At 38.7% G+C, this 20,230-nt stretch overlaps 1 protein-coding gene across 3 annotated transcripts in view; it reads left to right on the forward strand.

The window, feature by feature from the left end:
- Positions 1–20,230, forward strand: part of LOC127648863 (sickle tail protein homolog) — a 79,749-nt gene that overhangs the window by 11,373 nt on the left and 48,146 nt on the right. Inside the window, exon 1 of one of the 3 annotated variants that reach the window (XM_052133667.1) lies at positions 6,746–6,887. The exons of the other annotated variants lie outside the window; for them this stretch is intronic. The gene's annotated coding sequence lies outside the window, so the exon portion shown is untranslated. Of the gene's footprint in view, positions 1–6,745; positions 6,888–20,230 lie in introns of those variants that run through there. 3 annotated transcript variants of the gene reach the window in all.

Consider the following 20,230-nt stretch of genomic DNA (forward strand, 5'->3'; position numbering starts at 1 on the left):
TTTGTGAGAGATTTAAGTTTTTATAATTAAATAATATGAGCCTTATATTGGAATACATCAACAGCCCAACCTACTCCAATTCCAAAAGAAGTATTACTATTTAAATAGGCCTACATTAAATCATCATAACCTAACACAAGGCTGAAAAATCATTTTGAGCTAAAATGACATTAATGGTTGTTATGGTGCAAGTCACTTCATTGTGCTTCAGTTTTTGCACACCCGGTTTTCCCATGGCACACCCAAGAGCCTGGTTCTGGCTATGCCACTGGATGCAATTCCAGATTCAGGTAAAAGTTAAGTAGACATTTCAGTGGCTTTTATAGATTAAATTACTCTGACGTCGCGCCGCAATCAACCGTGCTTCTGGGTTCTTTTGAGCAGCAGATTTCAATGGTAGATATGGGCAGTGCTGCAGTTTTAATAATAATAAAAAAAAGCATTTTATAAGGTAATAACGTGCGTTGATGTTATTAAAAACAGAGTGACTATTAACATTAGGTCTAAATAGCACCTGCCGCACAGCGTGGCTATTTGCACTCAAATAGTCTGGTGGAAACACAGAAATTGAAGACAAACTGCACCCCTAAGTGCTGCTGTAATGGCGTAGTATGTAAAGACACTGTTGATGTGAATTTTTTCATGTGGAGGTCCCTTCTGTCACACTTTTTCCCATCCTGTTTCCTGTTTCCACTCTTGTTTTTTGGCGATAGCCAAAGTTTTAATGCAATCAACAATGGATACTAGAGTAATATGTTGTTAATATAGTAACCATGTTTAATTTAGTTTCTGCTATGATAAGTTTACTATAAAATTCCATGATGCTATGGTTAATGTAGTAAAACCAAACTCCCTATTTTTGTAAGGGAAGTTTAGGGTCAGATTTAGGGGTAGGTTGCCAGTGTGACTCTAAATAAGCACAATATTATATGTTAGTGTTTGTTAGTATTTTTTTGTATTTAATTTGGAGAGCAAATAGTATATATTTGCACCAAGGTGCAAACAGCACCTAAAACTATTTGCACTTAGTGCAAAGAAGATGTTTTTGTTGCTATTTACACCTTCATAGTGTAAATAGCATCTATTGTTATTTGCACTTACTGCAAATAGCCTCTGTCTAATAAAAGTAAGCTCATTTAGCTGGACTAAGCTTTAAAAAGGAGTTTTAATTTTCATTATATCATTATTAAAATATGATGTGTTACATTTGTCTGATATGCAATTGGGCAATCTAAAATGAAAAGTCTACAGTTGCGGTATTTGTGTGGCACAATTTGAAGAACTGGAGTTTGGCAGAGATTAATTGCTTCAAGGTGCGCAATCAGCCAAGAACAGGACACTGCATAATTTAAGCTTTTTATTACTGCTCATGAAGTGGATCTGTACCCACTTAGCATACTATAGAAGTTTGCTATGTGAATCTTAATTAAAGCTTTAAAGTTAACTTTTTCCGTTAATAGCTTATAAAGCACAGAACTAAACAGAGAATAAATCATCTTTATGCTTGACTGAAAATGTCCTTTTAAGATGCTGTCAAAACACAGAAGCATCTTGTACCTGTCTTACAAGGACATCACTAAATTGCCCAGTGCTTCAACTACTGACAAACAAGCCACATCTAACTGATCAATAGCCACTGTCTTGAACATGCCACACTGTTCTCTTTAGCTAGATATTTGGTGTCTTCATATCTGAGCCCTTGGCTCTGTACCCAATAATGTTTTGAGTGCTTTTTCATTTGATCCTTAATATACTCTTAACTGCCTGAATCAGAGAGGTGAAGTGTTAAGGTCATTTAGCTTTAATGCAAGTCATCTTTGATGCAGGTGTTCCTAAAGGGAAAGTTCTGACTCATGTTCTTACCATCATGTTTTACCAAACTTGTATGACTTTCTCTTTTCTGTGGAACACAAAACGGATGTTAGGCAGAACGTTTACCTCAGTCACCATTAACTTTAATTCCATCTTTTTAATACAATGAAAGGCTTAGAGTGAGTAAATAATATCATCAATTTTATTTTGGGGAAAACTATGCCTTTAATGGATGCCTTTTGCAGCAGTATTCATTATAGGCACATGGATGAAAGGGTTTTGTCATGTTCTTTTTCAGCTTTGAAACAAAAGTTGAAATTTGTTTAACAGACTGTCCATAATAGCTTGGAATTTGGTACACTATCTAGTAAACAAGCAGGTGGGTATGATGTCGTGTCTTGGCTAGGTTGTGCACAGCTTAAAAAAGGACTTGAGTCCCCCAATGCATGCTATTTTAACCACCTAATTTTAAACATAATGTTGCCCATCTTTGTGCTTGTCTTTCCCTGTTTAAAGCTCTATACTGCTGTGACTTGGACAAACAGAAGAAGAGAGATTCATCTCATGACCATAATGAATTTCTCCTCCTCTCTTCTGTGCTATTTGTGATGTGTGCTGAACATGCTCACTGAGAGTGTAGTGAACCATTGCAGCATGGCAGTCTTGAGGACCCCGCTCCAGGGCCCAAGTGAACTAGATCAATCAGTTTGGGTTTGTCAACCCAGGAGTACCATCCACCGCCTTCGTTACATCTGTGTCCCTCCATGCACTGTGCTGTTCTTCCTGAAAGTTGCACTTAGGTGTCTTGTGCAGGAGCACTGCATTGTTTTAGGCCAACATGACCACACAGGATGTCGACATACTGTATTGCTACGGAATGTTCTATTACACTGACATCGACCCCAATTATGCCTAGTTACTGATTAGCGCCATCTCCCATCAGACATTTCTTCATCAGTTCAAATGTGTTTACCTTTACCTGAGGCACAACTTATAGTGTGTTGCATCAGCACCCTCAGAATCCTGGGTTATTGTTCTGTGTTGAAACCAATAATTAATTGCATTCACATAAGCATTGATGAGCGCAATTCGTAAGTTGCATTTTTCCTCTAAGATTCAATGTATTACATTATTTACTACTGAAAACACCTCTCTTTACAAGTCCCAATTGGTGCCCCTCTATTGACATATCACCTTGAAAAAGAAGTTCACTGTAAAGGGATTTAGATGGGCAAGGAAGAGACGAGAACCGGATTGAGAATATAAATAATAGTTTAATGAGAATCTTAAACAAAAGACAATGATCTCTCTCTCTCTCTTTCGCACCATCTTCCGCAGTCAGTCTTTATCCCTCTCGGAGGCTTGATTAGCCTGATAAGGGACCGGGTGTGTAGAATCACCACCCGGCCCCGCCCTCCACCCTGTCACACTCACATTTGCCCATACTTTAAAAGTACTTCCCAAACCACTGGGGCAGTGGTTCAAATTTTGGTTCTGAATAATTTTAGCTCAAGAACTCACAATGAGATCAGTCCGTTTTAGATACTGTGTCAAGTTAAAAATAATTTCGAGACAACACCAATCTCTTCCATTTGTTTTGCTGTCTAGCTTTTTTTTGCGCAAGGACACATTGAGTAGAAACAGCCCATAAGCATGCATGCTGCATTTAGAGCACTCTTAAAGCAACTTAGATCCTGTCTAATGTACAATTCATGAAAAGGGTACAAAGATGGACCTGAAACAATTTTTTTTTACAAATGGTCAGTGAAAGGAGGTTCATAACCTTCAGAAAATGCTGATAGTCAAACTCAAGTGTTGAAAGTAAATATTATATGAGCTGTTTTATTATTACATTTTGTTTCAAGGTTTTCTGCAATTTTACTGTTATTTTCTTGCATCAAAATGAAATGTGACAAATTTTGTATAATAATACTGTGGCAGGGCGGAGGGTGGGGCCGGATCGTGATCCTACACACCCGGTCCAGTTTTAGGCTAATCAAGCCTCCGAGAGGGATAAAGGTCGACTGCAGAGGATCGTGCAGGACAGAGAGATCGTTTACGGACATGTCCGTTCTGTGTGTTTGTTTAAGTTTTATATAAAAAATCTGATTTATATTATCAAGCCAGTTCTCGCCTCCTCCTTTCCATTGAATACGTTACAAATACATTTGTAAATAATAAAATGAATAGCAACAATTTTAAACATTTTAATTCTAGGTTAAATCAAATCAAATCACATTTATTTATATAGCACATGTAAAAACAACCATGGTTGACCAAAGTGCTGTACAGTGGTTTCATAGGCAAGACAGTATAACAGAAATAAAACATGGGTAATAGGGCAATTTCACAGCTTAACCATGATTTTAAGGTAAATTAAAAGCTAATAAAAATAAGAAGTTTTTAAGCAACTATTTAAAAACAGATAGAGAGGAGGCTGTCCTGAGGTAATCTGGTAAGCTGTTCCACAGTTTGGGGCCAGTGATACAAAAAGCACGATCACCTCTATGCTTCATCTAGGATCTAGAAACAGACAGAAGTCCACAACCCCCAGTGAGTGATCTGGTTGGGTTATGCGGACGAACCAAATCACAGAGATAATGGGGTGCCGGATTGTTTAAAGTTTTATAGACACATGTTAAAATCTTAAAAAGTTAAAAGTCATGCCGCAACATTTTGGACCATCTGCAGGTGGAATAGAGCTGATTGGTGCAGACCAGAGTACAGAAAATTACAGTAATCCAAGCGTGAAGAAATAAAGGCATGGATCACAATTTCAAAAGTTTTCCTGGATAGGAAAGCTTTTGTTTTAGCTAGGCGAGGTAGGTAGGAAATTAGATGTTTTATTCTCATTGAGGTATAGGAAACTATCTGGAAATTATCTATTATAAATTAATAATAAAAATTGTATACAATTTAATTCTAGGTTAATTTTATTTTATCTAACATTTTATTTTAATAGAGTATATATAATAGTTTTCACTAAAATGTGATTTGTGCCCCCAGTGCTTTTTAAAAAGTAATGAGACACAGCGTACCATATTTGTTGAAAGTGCCCTAAAATAAAAGCATACGTTAACGTCTTGAACACCACTGAACAGTACTTATTTGCAGAACATTCGCCTTATTCAATTAAAAAGTCTGAAAGAGTTTCATGAGTCTGTCTCGTATCCTAGAGATCGGATGTATGTATGATTTCGGTTGTTAGTTTGGATAAAGAATACCATTATTGAAGAGCTTAATGTTGTAAATTTGTGGGGGTAACAGTAGCAGAGCTTGTGTCTGTTATTGGTTGAATAAGACTGCCCAGGGATTTTTATTGTTATTGCTGTAAATGTGGACTTGGTTAGGAGGGAAATGTTTTGTGATATAAAAATAAAAGTTTTGAAAAATAAAGGTGCTGGACATTTTGAGGTTCTAAAAAGGTATTAACATAAATATAATACCGTATGTATGAATGCAGATACTTATCCATTATGTTGTATGATTAAGCCTGATTGAATGCTCTCAGTTTAGGCATTGGTTTATTGAATAGAGTTTTTTATTGATTGTTTGATTTGTTCTTTGGCAGTACAAGAGTATCATGACAAAGAAAGCATGTGATTTCATGACCTTTTGTTTTTTTTTTTGTAGCGAGTCAATCTGCCACCTGTGTGCTGTGAAAATATTTGAGTAGACTCAAGCTCTTGGCTCCTGCTTTGATAAAACCTTTATTGGTTTCAAAGTTCGTGTCAGAACAATGTTCATCTTGCTAAACTTGTCTGATGTCGTTATAGCAAGAAAAAATGTCAGAGCACAATTAGTCTCACATTTCACTTGTCTGGTTTGCTGATTTTAGAGGGGATTGAGGCACTTGCCAACTGGTCGGGTTGGATGACCAGCTGGCCAATGAACTAAACCAGCAGAACACCAGCTTGGCCAGGCTGTGAGAGCAGCTTCAGATCAGGTTCAGACCTGCTTAGGTTTTTTTTCATCAGGGATTGTATAGCAACTTTTTTTTTCTTTGTCTTGAAGTCTTGTTGATTCTTTCTCTCTCACTCGGTCTGGGAATGGACAGGAAGAGAGGGTGGAGGAACTAGCTAAGGAAATTGGTTATTAACCCCAACAAGCAAAACCAAACAGCTATGTTAAATTCCTGTGAACAATATCCAGGTGTTGGAGACATTATATGTACACAATGCAGAATTTTTTACATCTTATGAGAAACATATCAAAGCTATATTTTGCTCTCACGTTTGGAGGTGGAGGAGGGAGATGTAACACAATCTACTGCTTATGCATTGTTAAAAGAGATGGTGAACCCTCTGTTTTGGTCTGTTCAGGGTCATTGTTAGGGTTTGTTGCTTGAAAACGAACCCCTCGCTGACAGTGTAAGCACTGTGCTTTGAAACATGAAGGAAAGCTTTCAGTGGCTCCACTGCGTTCTGATGCTGTCACCTGACTACAAACAAACTCTGGAACCACAAACATAAACACTTCTTAACTAATTGTGTTTGACCTATTAACCTTTTTACAGCCAGTAATCTCTCGGTCACTAGTTTAAAAAGGCGAGGTTCTGTTTCAGAAGTAAGTTGAAATTAGGGTCTTTTGTACCTTTAGTGCAGGGTTTACCAAAGGAGGGTTTTAAATGGGTTTAAAATTAAATAGAATAATAATATAATATACTTATACATTATAATAATGTATTAGATTAAAACTCAAAAGAATATCATCAATCAAAGAAAAACACAAAAAAAAAGTTGTTTAAAACAGCATGTGAAGATACTGAATATGGTTCTAATTATTAACTGGATAGCATAACTTAAAATCTCAGGGGGCTTTTCAAGTAAATAACTTGGGTCTTATGGGTTTGGCTTATAAAAAATTGTTTTGTGCCCCAGAATCAGACAAAAGACCCTCCTTTTTACTGCACCTATGACTCACACACCCTAACTTCAGACAAACTCTGTTGGGTAGAGAGTGAATGCAGTCGTTTGAGCAGTGGGCGAGACAACATATTTGATAGAGGGTGAGAGTGCGAGCCTCACATTAAGCAGGATACACATGCAAATTGACTCAGAGTACATTCAGAGCTGGTGAGTATTTTATACAACTAAACTACCTCTATAAATGTCAAATCATTTATGGGTGCACACATTTCACAAACACAGTGGCTTGAGACACTAATGTCTAATATTACTGATAAAGAACACCTTTGTAGACACGTAACTTTGTCATTGATATTTATGCTTTAACAATAACAACCAGTCTATAGTGTGGCAATTTAAAGCGCTGCTATTATTCAGACTTTTAGATGTCTTTGCCAAGATTTCTGTTGTTAAACCAAAGAAAAATATATTTCAGATTTTGTAATATATATGCATGACCAGGACATGATGTACTTGCCAAAGATGACATTTAGCATGTTTCAGACTTTTTTATTATGCTTTTCTCTCTTCCTCTTTTGCTGTTAAAAGACAGGGTGAAGCAGAGGAGAGCATTTATGCCCTTCCTTATGCAGTAAGGTCACATGGTAACCATTCGTTAACATTAGTTAATGCATTACATTTACATTTATGCATTTGGCAGATGCTTTTATCCAAAGCGACTTACAGTGCACTTATTACAGGGACAATCCCCCCAGAGCAACCTGGAGTTAAGTGCCTTGCTCAAGGACACAATGGTGGTGGCTGTGGGGATAGAACCAGCAACCTTCTGATTAACCCACTACGTTAGCCCACTACGTCACCACCACTCCATTAAGTGGAGTATCATGAACAAACAATTAACAATATATTGTTTACAGTATTTATTAATCTTTGTTCATGTTAGTTAAAAAATACAACTGTTAAAGTTAACAGTTCTGTTAGTTCATAGTGCATTAACTAATGTTAACTAATAAAAAGATTTATTTAAAAAATGTATTGGTATATGTTGAAATTAACATTAATTAAGATTAATAATTGCTGTAAAAGTAGTGTTCATTTTTAGTTCATGTTAATTAATGTTATTAACTAATGTTAACAAATGGAACCTTATTGTAAAGTGTTAGCTGTCACATCATATAACCAACACTTCAAATAATACATTCTAAGAATTTGGAAGGTTGTATCAGTACATTAGCTTCATTAAAAGATGGTTGTGGACTTAAAAATTGGCTAGACTATAAGAATTTAATGTGTAAAGTAAAGAGCACAAGCATCCACATAGATGCAAAGTCTTGATCATTTGAAATGTTGTACATGGCAAAAGCAGAATTCTCCTTAACATTCAGGGAATGTTTTCTTTTTATTTCTTTCAGGAAGTGTATCACAAGTGTTTTCTTTTTGTCAATCAGACAAGAGTGATGTGGTTGTATGATTTAATTACAGAAACAGTTTCTGGCTCTATTTGCAAAGGGGAGATTTTTTCACTTCATTAGCATTTTTGCATTTATATGTTATTTTTGTCATGCAGGGCTCTATTTTTTTATTATTACAATAGGTGCTGACCTGCTCTTCTCTGCTCTGCGTTTTGTACAATTTTCATCATAGTTCTAATTCTAATTGCAATTTTCATGCCAGCGCAGCACACAAGTGGCTGTGGGTGGAAGTGCTTGCACTATCTGTGGGCATATGTGCGCAAACTGTAGGTGTGATGTGTGTTAAGGAAGTGTCGCAAATCGAAATTTGCTATTTTCCCGAGAAATAAGTAATTGCGCTAAAATGTATGAGAACCTCATCTATTCTCTGCGCAAAGTGTAAACTATGTTACTCTTTGAGCATGCTTTTTCTCTAGCCCACTAAGGCCTAAGACTGAGTGCAAATTTGTACAAAAATACCAAATCTTCATGCCATGCCCACTGACTTGTTTTATATTATGTGTCACATAGCACTATTCTCAAGATATAGCAGTCTTAAAATAGAGCCCACTGTATCACACTTACATGCAGACCACTAAGTGGTCATTACCAGTAATAGTACTAAAGCAGTCATCTTTTTAAATCTCAAGGTTTGTCCTTTAGTGGGAACTAAGATGTCTGATAGATTTACAGTCTGTGAAAGATCATTGATATTCTGTAACTTAGCAAAGTATGCATCCCCAAAAATAATGTTTGCTTTTACAACTACAGAGCTTTTACAGAAGAGGTCTAAGGTGAAAATCTAATTTGCTTTAATCATTTGAGATTCTTTACAGTACACCATGTAAATACCATGGTACCTTATGTAATATGGTAATAATGCAGTGCCATACTATACGGTATATTACAGTACCATAGTAGTACCATCTGATAAACAGTAGATTTTGTAAGTGATGCCTGTTTGGAATATGAGCATACTCTGTTATACGAGCTTGAAAATGACCCAGCTGTAACAGGTAAATAATTCATAGTGTCAATAATGAGCTAGAATTGCCAGCATAACCGACAGAGTGTGTCACAGTACTGGAATCAATGTTCAGCTCTCTTTTCTAATGAGGCATTTGTGATACATCAACAGCGATTTGAGTCCCATTTGTTCTAATGGTGTAGAATGCAGGGCTCTACCGTGGGCCAGCTAAATGGTCTATGAAATAGCACTGGTTGATAAGGCTTAATTGTTGTTGAGGTCTGCTAAAATGCTGATGGCCATGTGTCAGCCTAAATCTTTTGAGCCGAGGCTTTTAATTGAGAGGGTGCTGGATGGGTTGCATTCCACTGCTTTGCTGACTTAGGGAGGCTTTATATTTGATGTGACACTGCCAGTGCTGAGTTACAAAGCAGACAGTGCATCCAATATGCACAACAAAATGTCTGGGGTTTTAGACTGAGCATATGGGTGGGGGAAAGCATTAAGCTATTATAAAGGTGTCACATTTTTTGGAGTTGCAGACTCTGTTAAAAAGACCATCATTGCTGTTCACTGGCATGTATTTTTTGTATTTTTTTTTTTTGGAAAGACTAATCACACTTTGAATTAGACAACAGGAGGTTGAAAGTTCTGCTGCAGAAATCAGACTGTGCATACCAAAATTTGAACCACTGTCCACAGTGGCCGAAGCTGGAAGTTTTGTTGAGGTGAAATGTCTACAGGGTGGCACCAAAAAGTCGATTTTATGATACATGAACATTCGGAAGCAGCATGTCGATTTCCTGTGTGATCATGTCATGTTTTGGATGCTTGTCCCCTGCATGGAATGCTGGTAAACTGGTGTCCCTAACAGGATTCAAAAGTAGCTTAACTATAAAGCCATGCTGGTCTGAATATTCAACATAAACTTTAATGATATTAATGAACTTAAAACAACATAAAACATAAGGACACAGACACACATGCCGCTCGGCCGCATGTGTCTCTCTCTCCCTTGAACCGCCATTTCCGGCTCACCTTTATGTCCCTCTCCTATTAATCAGCTGATTCAGTGCCGGTCATACACCCTGGTGGCCCTGCTACGCCCTCCTCCTCGTCACACTCCTCCCCTGCCGATTCAGGCCACCAGACAGACATACATGCAGTACATATGCTTTTGCTGTATCCTAGCACCCTTGAAAAAACATATTTACCTTCCAGATTTGTGTTTAAAAGCTGTTGAAGGGGTAATTCACCAAAAAATTTAAATTCTGTATTTTTACTAACCCTTATCTGTGCAACACAAAACATGTTAAAGGGATAGTTCACCCAAAAAATATAAATTCTGTCATGATTTAATCTCACCCTCATGCCATCCCAGATGTGGTTGACTTTCTTTCTTCTGCAGAAAACAAATTAACATTTTAATTAAAATATGTCAGCTCTGTAGCTCCATACATTGCAAGTGAATGGTAACCAGACCTTTGAAGCTCCAAAAATCACATTAAGGCAGCATAAAGTAATCTATATTACTGCAGTGGTTAAATCCATGTCTTCAGAAGTGATTAGCTAAATGTGGGTGAGAAACAGATCAATATAAGTCCCGGCCAATGCCCATGAGTATGCCACACTTCTCGTCGAGTGTGCTCGAACCCGCAAGGGGGCGAAAAGGCTGGGTCTGCCTCCTCCCGCGGCAGCGTTTGCAGGTTCACGACCTGGTCCCTGAAGGGGGTCATAGGAACCTTGTGCACATAGCCCGGTCATGGTCTTAGGATGACATGAGTATCTTCCGGACCGAACTCCAGGCAAATGTCGCTGACAGAAAATGCTTGCAGGTCCCCAACCCTCTTGATGGAAGCTAGCGCTATCAGGAGGGCCGTCTTCAAGTAGAGGGCCTTGAGCTCTACTGAGTCAAGCGGCTCTAAGGGGGTTCTCTGAAGGCCGAGAGGACCACTGAGTGATCCCAGGAGGGGAACAGGCTTGGCCAGGAAGGATTTAGTCTCCGGGCACCTCTAAGGAACATGATAATCAGGTCGTGCTTACCCAAGGTCCACTGCGTGGTGGGCCGAAATAGCGGCTACATACACCTTCAAGGTGGAGGGAGATAGCCTCCCCTCCAACCTCTTTTGCAGGAATGAAAGCACTGACTGAACTGCGCATCTCTTCAGGTCTTCAGACCAGGAAGAACACCAATTTGTGAACAAGCTCCACTTTAGGGCAAGCTAAAGCTGCCAGGTAGAGGGAGCTCTGGCTTGGTTGATCATGTCTACAACCGCCAGTGGTAGGTCACTTAGATCTTCCGCATCCCTTCCAAGGGCCAGACGTGGAGGTTCTAGAGGTCTGGGCGTGGATGCCAGAAGGTGCCCCGTCCCTGGGAATGTATGTCCTTCCTCAGGGGAATTCGCCAGGGAGGTGCTGTTGCAAGGAGCGTGAGATCCGAGAACCAAGTCCGAGTGGGCCAGTAGTGGGCATGGAGTTGTGACATATGACGATTGGCAATTTATGTATGCTACCGTCGCGTTGCTGTCCGAACGGATCAAGACGTGCTTGCCCAGAATCAGTGGGAGAAACCTCCGCAGGGCAAGGAATACAGCCATCAACTCTAGGCATTTGATGTGCCAATACAGCGGGAGCAGAAAACAGAGGTCTGTCCAAGGGTTGAAAGTCTGATGGCAGGAAGGGGTGATTAACACAGGGTATGTGCCGTTACGCCATGCCCATCTCAGGACTCAAGTCTGAAGCCAGTGCAGAAGCAGTCTCATATGCATCAACCCAAGCGGCGCGACCCCGGCTGAGGATGCCATATGCCCCAGGAGACTCTGGAACTGTTTAAGAGGAACCGCTGTGCCGGGCTCGAAGAGAGTGAGGCACTTTAGCACCGACTGCATGCACTTGTTTGTGAGGCATGCTGTCATTGTGACTGAGTCTAACTCTATGCCGAGAAAAGAGATGCTCTGAACCGGGGCGAGCTTGCTCTTTTCCCAGTTGACCTGAAGCCATAGACGGCTGAGGTGCCTGAGCACCTGGTCCTTGTGACTCTCAAGAATGAGCTAGAATGAGCCAGTCATCGAGGTAATTGAGTATGCGGATGGACAAGGGCTGCCTCTACGACCTTGGTGAAGATGCGAGGGGACAGGAACAGGCCGAAGGGGAGGACCTTGTACTGATATACCTGGCCGTCGAACGCGAACCGTAGGAAAGGTCAATGTCGAGGCAAAATGGAGACGTGGAAGTATGCGTCCTTCAGGTCTACTGCTGCGAACCAATCTTGATGCCAAACGCAGGTTAGAATCTGTTTCTCTGTGAGCATTTTAAACGTGAGTCTGTGTAAAGCCCAGTTGAGAACTCACAAGTCCAAGATTGGCCGTAACCCACCGGCTTTTTTGGGTATGATGAAATACCTTCATCTTGGCTGGAGGGACAGACGCTGTCACAACCTTGAGTAGCAGAGTTGTAATCTCTGCACGTAGGGTGCTGGCATTTTCACCGCGCATCGAAGTGGAGCGCTGAAGTGAGGTGGGAACTTGGCAAATTGAATCGTGTAGCCAAGTCGGATGGTCCTGGCCAACCACCGCGATGGGTTGGGCAGCGAAAGCCATGCATCCAAGCTCCGTGAGAGGGGCATTAGGGGGATGGTTAATTTTGACATACCGGGATGGGCTTTGCAGCGGGGGGACAAGGTAATAATGCTTCGAGAGGCTAAAACGCGTCCTGAGGCTGGGGTTCTGAGAAAAGACTTTGGGGATGGTGGAGGGTTCCAGTCCAACCCAATGCTCAAGGCAGTGCGGGAAAGCATGTCGGCCATCTGCGCATCAGCCTCAGAATGGGCGGGCTGACCCGAAGTTGGCAGCCCAGTCGAGTCTTCTGTGTCAGACGCCTGGACTCTCTCCGATGCAGGGGCAAAGTCATCATCCAACTCAAGGAGCTCGAGGGAGAGCAAATTCTGCCAATTTCTCTCAAGAAAGACCCCTTGTGTCACTACAATCGACACAACGTTGAGTGAGTGACAGAAGGGCAATGGAGATTTACAGTAAAACAAAAAGGATAGAAAAAATCATCAGTTTTTTACCCAAAGTGAGTGTCACTTCAGAAGAGTCCTATGGATTACTTTTATGCTGTTTTTATGTGATATTTTGAGCTTCAAATGTTTGGCCACCTTTCATTTGCATTGAAAGTATCTACAGAGTTGAAATATTCTTCAAAATTTTTTTATTTGTGTTCAGCATGTCATAAGCATCTGGGATGACATAAAAGTGAGTAAACGATGAGAGAATTTTTAATTTTTATCACTTTAAGCAGAATGTCAGCATCAGTCACCATTCATTTTTATTGCATATTTGGGAATGGTGACATTCAGCTTAATCACTCAGTGTTTTAAATGGAAGAAAATTGTATGGGTTTGGAACAACATAAGAGTTAGTAAATAATGACAGAATTTACATTTTTGGTACAAAAATTCTATCCCTTCAACTCGATGCTATTGATATCAGTCTGTTGGTCAAAATATAAATATACTACCCAATAAACAATGAAGTCATAAAGCCAAGATCAAATTATCTAAAACCAAAGCAGTCGCTGAATAAATTCCTCCAGTGAATCACAAGTGAAGCCTCTTCTCTTGCCTGCTCACATTGCTTCCACAGTTTGCGTGTGATGTACTCTAATGAGCTCACTCTGTGCACATGTTTATAGATATTCTCTTGTGCTGCATAGTCCTGGTTTAACTCACCTGAAGTTTGCATCGTTGTATTTATGCTCCTTCTTTGACATTCTAATGCAAGCTTGCTATATGAATCATGCTTGTTAGAGAACAAGACTACAATTTGTTCTGAGTTTAGGGGGGAACAAATATTATTTATGAAAATAAATATATACAAAAGGAACGTCACTGACACCTCTGCACAGCAGAAATGCTGGTAAACTGATGAGCTTGCCAAAATGGTTTTAAGTCATCCCTGTTGAGTTGCTGTGTAATATCAGGAGCATTTGTCCCATGCAGTCATTTATCCTGGCCTTAAAAACTGAGTTGAAATAAGGTTCACATCTTCCCTCAGAAGGCTGAAACATTAATTAGGATGCAACTTTAGTCAGATTAGAGGATTTAAGGGATATAATGTCATGAATATAGATAGAAGCCCCACAACCCTTCAGCTGCTCCTAGGAATGTACAGAGAGTTTTAACAGTGTAATTAATTCATATTTGCTAACCACAATGTTATTCAGCTGTCTTTGAATATTTTGAGAAAATACTAGTATGACTGCTCCATCATGCTCCATCTAATTTTCCATGTAGAACACAGGTCTATTGCTGATTTCTCAGCTTAACAAAATAACTATTAAATGACATAAATGTTAGGCATGCAAATGCAGTGGGTGAGTTGCAGCTTAAGCTGTTTGAATTGTCAGTCCAGCAAAGAATAATGTTAAAGCCACACTTTACAGTGTTGGTTTTAGGTTGTGACAGTTGGTTTGGGTTTATTGTGAGAGTCTATTAGGGTGTGAGCAGGGAAAACAGTCAAGGACGAATTAATGGAAACGGTTTTGCAGGGGGGATCTGGGCTGGTTGATATTTCCTGTCTGCCCGTGTTAATGCTGGTGTCCTCATCTATGTGCAGTGCCAAGTTAATGGAAGATTCGCATTCTCTCCAATCATAGAATAGCAGGAAAGGAGGGTAGCTGCCAAATATGAAAAAAAAAAAAAGACTTCAGGACACTTGGTCTGATTGGTCAAATATGGCATTCTGCAGTGAAATATTTCTGTATATTGACCACTAAACTGTGCATTTGAGCATTGTCCCTGGTCCACCCTGTGTTAATTTAATGTCTCTCATACTATAAGGTCTCTTTCTTCACAAATCTCTAAATAATTCAAACTCAATATTCATGCCCATTTAATATTTGGTTAGTAGCTGTGTAATAAGTGATAATGTACACTCATAATGTACATACATTTTCTTATGATTTCCTACCTGCTTACAGTTTTATTAAATCGCTTTGGCTCATTTATTGAAACAGACTTAACATTTTCTAAACTGTAAGTACAATTGTCACAACTGTTTTATGGGACATCACAGCTCTATTGCATATCTGCAAAAATGTAGTAAATCACCCAAAACATTTAATTCATGCTTCAAACCCTAGTTATTTGGTCAGTCACCAAAATGAAAAAAATTTTTGTCATCATGTGAGCCATACTAGTCAAAATGTTTAGATGGTTTTTTCACCAAGGCAGTCAACCCTGGAAATGTTTGTTGTATACAAATTCAATTTTTGTTCTACTTTTTTGTTGACACTGACTGCTTACTGTACTATATATTAATGTTAGTTTTGTTTAGCTGTTGTGTATCACACTGAGCAATTTATATAAAAGGTCCAAGTTTACTGGGAAAAGACAATGCTGTACAATGCTGTAATACACAGAAAAGGATATGCACATTTGCATGTATACAGTAAATGTATTTTTGTAGCAATATGTTACATGTAAACAGAAAATTCACATTTGCATTTCCATTTTTACTAATTTCTTACATGTAAAATCATATATAGTGAACACAAAACTGCCACAAAATTACATCTATCCAAAATATATATATATATATATATATATATATATATATATATATATATATATATATATATATATATATATATATATATATATAACCTGCATCAATTAAACAACCTGCGGTAGTTCTGTAAAAAATAATAAATTGTGCCTCCTCATGGTACATGCAAGTTTCCATCTTCTTGGTAGACATCCTGTTGCTCTTGTTAGTCTGGCCAGAGATTTAGCAGACATTACAAACATTCCATGTCATAGATCTTTATGGAATATACATGTATGTGAGACAGATTTTGATGGCTCACATGATGAAAGAATGTTTTGAAATTGTGATGAGTATGACAATTTCACTGAGAATCAACTCATCAGTTTTTATCAGCAAGCCATGTGCATTTAGTTATTGTACAAGTTGTAAACAATTGTACCATCTCACATGTGCCAAAACACGTGCAATTTGCTTAAATTAATACAAATTTTAAACTAGTGTGAACAAGAAACAAATTGTTCAGAGATTTAAACTTGTTTTGAAAAATATAATTCTCATTCGAGAATAGAGCAAAATCAAGAAAAACTGTAAAACATGGCAATATTAACCTGTATCCATATTTACTGCTAAAAATAAGTATAAATAAAAATGGACAAAAACAAAACTCATGGAACAGGATTTTTAAGCAAATGGAAAGTTTAATTTCAATTGCAATCAGAAAGGTTAAGAGGAAGTTCAACCTAACGCAGGTGCTTATGATACAGTTCTACTCAGCAGCCATTGAGTCTGTCCTCTGCACTTCAATAACAGTCTGGTTTGGTTCAGCTACAAAAATGAACATCAGAAGACTACAAAGGAGAGTTTGAACTGCTGAGCAGATTATTGGTTGCCCCCTGCCCTCCCTTCAAGAACTGTACACTTCTTGTGTGAGGAATAGGTCTGGAAAAATCTTTCTGGATCCCACTCACCCAGCCCACTACCTTTTTGAACTGCAGAGCACTGAGCACCAGAACCATCAGGTACAAGAAAGTTTTTTCCCTCAGGCTATCTCATGAAGTGTTAAAACTATACTATAATTACGTGCAATACACAGCCTAGTCAATTACATTATTTAATATATCCTACCTCTTCTGCATTTCATTCCCTTGCAATCTATATAACAGGTTTGTATTTGTACATACTATATGTATATTTTTGTCCTATTGTGTATTTCTACATATACATATATTTCTTTTCGCTCTTTATTTGTATTCTATTTTCATCATCTCTGTCTTGTTGTTGTATTGTTTGTGCACTGGAAGCTTTTGTCACCAAGAAAAATAGTATATAGGAAGCATACTTGGCAATAAAGCTCATTCTGATTCTGATTCAGATTTATATGAAAGATTTTTCTAGGTTAAACACTGATTAGGGGTTGTGAAAGGTGTGGATACTTTGTGATTTTGTGTTTTGTACTAGGTCATTTAAAATTATTAGAATTTTTGATAATTTGGAAATTAGTAATTAGAGTTTCACAAATTTCCACTGACTTGTGAAAATAATGCCGAAGCAATTATAAAACTATATTGCTGTGGAATGGCCCAATATTAGTTGTGTGCTATTTAAATTCACAATATACAAGAAACAGATGTTTGCAATTGGTGTTTTTTATCCTCTGCTGTCAATAAATGGGGCAACAGCAAAAGCAGCGCAGGCCCATGAAAACATGAAATGTTGCTCTGATGTGTCTTGTTGAAATAAACCCCCTGTCTGTTTTAGCAGAGACATGGATTTATTAGCTGATGGGAGCTCTAAATGCCAATACACTATTGATGACAGTATAAAGTATTGTAAAAGTAAACCAGAAATGCTCTTTGCTACCTGTGTATATGCCTTTTTGAATACAGTGTTCTATATTACATTAGTTGACTGCATCATGTTTTGGTATGGTAATTATTACTGTGTCATATATCAGAACATTTTCTCTTTTTGTCTCATACAGTAGCTATCTATGGCTGATTATTCTTTCAGGAAAAAGCACACAATCAATCTATTGTCTGGCTCACTAATGACCCCATCAACAGTGGATTAAGTGCTTGTCTACATGGCATGTGACTGCTTTATACTTAATGGAAGACTAAAAAGACTATCTATCTATGTCTCTTGAGTAGACCTCTCAAGAAAGAGGAATAGGAGTCAACATTTATTTCATTTCCATAGGAAAGCAAATACTCATCAGGCCAAGCCTGTAAATCCTTCAACCTCTTCAAATTGTCCAGGCTAGTACCTTATTATGGAGTGATGATATATTTGTCAAACACAGCCCAGTTTAAACATGAAAGTTTAGATTAATCACTAGAATGAAACTTTTAAATGTTTTGTTCAAATGATAAATTACCAATGTTATATGGTTGTGCTTCAGCATGCCCACGCTATAATGTTACATTTTAGTTATGGAGATAGTTTGTCATTTAGGTCCACATGCCCATAAGCAACATCTGTGAATAGAGAAGAGGATATCCTCTCCAAGAGGTGACCTCACAAGCTTGAAATATTTTGGAACAAACAATGGCTGGATTTTCTCCAGTGGTAGCCTGCTTTACTGAAGTGGGTTTTCCAAGGCATTGTGTGCAAGGGATGTTTCTTTACATATTGAACTGGAAAACATTAGGGTAGGCCTATGTATTTCTGGAAATTGGAGAAAACAGAAATATAAGCCCAGAGGGACTATTCAAAGCTAATGTAGATAATGTATGCTCATTTTTGTTCTAATTAATTAAGTAAAAGACAATAAAAAGCTAAATGTAATATTGACAATGGATGGACAGACAGACAGATAGACAGATAGACAGATAGATAGATAGATAGATCGATCAGCATTAACCATGCCCTTCCTCTCTGGGCTATCCAGATGCCTGTTGATTATCACACACCAAGCATGTTTTTTGTTTGTTTGTTTCCTCACATGGATGGTTAAAATGGCAGGAACATCTCTCTTCTGCATGACGGCTTGTGGGGGTGGGGAGTGTGTCATATTGTGTGTCCATTTCCCCTTATTTCTTCATAACTGTGCAAATGGTCTGAGGAAAGTTTAGGTCAGGTCAGGGGAAGTCAATGGGCATTCAAAGGATCGGGGCTTGAACCCCTGCCAAAAAGATGTTCACTGAGATTACACTTTAGCTGCCAGTGTCAGAGAAACACCCTGCTCTATGTGTCGTAATCTCTCTAATGACTATCTGGTCTCTGGACAAGCACAAGGCCAGCAGTACAAGCAACATGAAGTAAAAACCCCACAGCATATTGTCTGTGGGTGAATCCTCATGGCCCTTTGTAGGCATTTCAATGTAGCTTTTTTATTTGTACTCTACACAGTACCCTGCTGAACAACACTGGCAGGGTCAGATAAATCATACAAGTCAACTAACTGGTCCACTTTGTGATACACTATGACGAAGGAAGTCCTGCTGGTAAGACTAAGAATCCTGATGGGGACACAAATACTTGAATACGCACACCCGGACCCCAAACGGGCTAATCAGCCAAGGATAGGGATAGATGCCGCGGGATGCAGCAGTTCGAGAGACAGAGAGCCACATGCAGCTGCCATGTGTGCGTTTGTGTTGTGTGTCTTTTTGTTTCATTAAATATTATTTCGACCATTCAGCCAGTTTCCGCCTTTCCCTTTTAAACCTTGTTACATGGTCTTTTCAACAGGGTAAAGGTCACATCGAAGTGCAAAAAGATTAAACTCTTGTCCAACCTCTTCTTTTATCTTATTTTCTCTTTATTTTTTAAGCTTATCCATATAGAGAGGATGGTGGCACTGTAAAGGATGATGGATGTGCTACACATTCAGTACAGAGCATGTGAGCGAAGCGGAGCGGTGTGACGCTCAGCTCAATATTCCGCTCTATGCTCTATGCGCGTGCGCTCCACTCAGTCGCTCGCGTCCCAAGCGAACGCTCCACTGATGAATCGCTCACGCTCACCGGTAAAACAAATCCCGCTCAGATCCCGCTCAGACATAAAATGTCTCTGTAGGCTACTTGCTTTCTGTTTGTACTTTGTAATGAATATCTGGAATACATGTATAAATTACAGTAGCTAGGATTGTAAATAGAAGTTATTTCGGGGTGATTCTGAATAAAAGTCTGTTCTTTTTATTCATTTAAATGCATTAAATTAACTTAATTAAAAAACATGTCTAGCCCTTTGGCAAACTTGCCTATTAAATGCAATAACTGAAAAGGTATATTTGGTTTTCGTTATTTTATTTCCGTGAACATAACTGCAGTTGCAAAACAGGCATATTAAAACGCGCGCACGCACACACAAACAAGATGAAATGCATGTAGACCTTCACAAAACACATCTGGACTATAATGCTCATAAAAGCACACACAGGTGAAATGCACTTAACAACATCTTATCAAAGCACACCTGGATGATTTACTGGCATTAGTAAAAGAAACGCGCGTTCTAAAGTTTATCTATTAATTTATTTTCGAATGGTATAGGCTATAGCTCACCTTTTGCTGCACTACCATGTTTGCGTAGCACATCCTCGTGCTTTCTGGCAATGTGACGCTTTAGATTCCAATATGA

Source organism: Xyrauchen texanus, chromosome 9 (genome assembly GCF_025860055.1).
Source record: "Xyrauchen texanus isolate HMW12.3.18 chromosome 9, RBS_HiC_50CHRs, whole genome shotgun sequence".
NCBI classification, from domain to species: Eukaryota; Metazoa; Chordata; class Actinopteri; order Cypriniformes; family Catostomidae; genus Xyrauchen; species Xyrauchen texanus.